This window comes from Branchiostoma floridae, chromosome 11 (assembly GCF_000003815.2).
Source record: "Branchiostoma floridae strain S238N-H82 chromosome 11, Bfl_VNyyK, whole genome shotgun sequence".
In the NCBI taxonomy this organism is placed as follows: domain Eukaryota; kingdom Metazoa; phylum Chordata; class Leptocardii; order Amphioxiformes; family Branchiostomatidae; genus Branchiostoma; species Branchiostoma floridae.
This window is the reverse complement of record NC_049989.1, coordinates 23,498,371-23,500,004: the sequence shown is the minus strand read 5'-3', so window position 1 is coordinate 23,500,004 and position 1,634 is coordinate 23,498,371.

Sequence of the window (1,634 nt, the reverse complement as noted above, 5' to 3'; positions counted from 1 at the left end):
AAATTAGCCTTGTTATATTCCTAAACAGCTGCCATAACCGTTCCTTCATATCAGGATCGACCGTATGTTCATGTTGTATCATTTGAGTCCAGACCTTCATGACCGGGGGGGTCCTTCATGAAATAAGCAGGTGAATAGTTGAGGAATGTGAATACAGTCTCTAAGCAGATGTTGGAATGATGAAATCTTTTATCAATGGCCGGATTTTAACCTTTCGTGACAGTCACTCTTGTAAAAACAAATCTGTTAGCACACCTGTATCCAGGTATCCGTGACCGCACTAATTATAAGACAAGGACGAGATAATTACATGTATAATCTTTTGGTGTCATGGGGGGGGGGGGGGCTTCTCGGAAAGATCCTTCTGCTACTAGTATGTACTCCTTAGGCCACACTGACTTAATTTCATGGATGACATCCGCTCAATTATCGATCTTCCCCTGTTCTCAAGAAAAAAAAACTGTCGCCACATGTCACCCATGTCAATTAGAATGTTAAACTTACCAGGGGACCTGCTCTCCAGGGTAAGGGTAGCAGGGTCACGACTCCGGCTGTTTTTGACGTGTTTTAGGCGTTTTTATCCGGCTTTCTATCCGGCTCTTTATCCGGGGGGCGAGATCGCTAGCGTTTTCGGCCCCCTCTGGAGTTTTCGCCCTCCCCCCCATACCAAAGTTTTCAACCCCCCCCCCCTAGGAATATCCTTCCCGTTTTCTAGAGTGTTCGGTTGAATCTTAATCTTATTGCTGTGATAATGATTAGCACTGTCTTGTTACCTACTTTTGTATATATATATATATATATATATATATATATATACTTTTGTATATATTTACCTACTTTTTTACATAGCCTTAAGATACTTAACTTGCAGCTTGTTACTGCATATTAATCGAGCTGCCTGGAACAATATGGTACTTATGGATGTAACGTATATAGTGTGTTACCTGGTATCTATATATACGTGACACCTTAGTATGTTAAGATGAGATACAGTACCTGTGAAGCCGATCCTACCACTTTGCATTGAAATAAAACAGATACATTTTTGTTGTGAATTTGTGGTGACTTTTATTAACATCACGAACGTATATTAACATATGCATATCAACACACCTGTTGCTGAGTTGTAACAAAACTGGTAAATATTTGCCAATCAGCACAGAGGTATACACACCTGTCTATGAGTTGAAACAAATTGTGATGTTCAAAACTAACAGCTAAATACATCCTTATCAACATACATGTACAGGTAAGCACACCTGTTCCTGTGCTGATAATACTAACCGGTGTTCAATACACACCTGTATCCGAATTGAAACAAAACCAACAGGTAAATACATGCTAATCAACATACAGGTAAACACACCTGTTCCTGGGCTGTTCTGGAGTTCAAAACTAACGGGTAAATATAGGATTATCAATATACAGGTAAACACACCTGTTTCGAATTGAAAGAAAACTAACAGTTGAATATATGCTAATCACCATAAAGGTATGCGCACCTAACCCTGCACCTGTTCAATACAAACAGGTAAATACACACTTCTCATTAACAGCTATGCGCACCTGTTCCTCTGCTGTTAGAATACTAAACGGTAAATACACATGGAAGGGAAGGGGGGGGCGATATCACC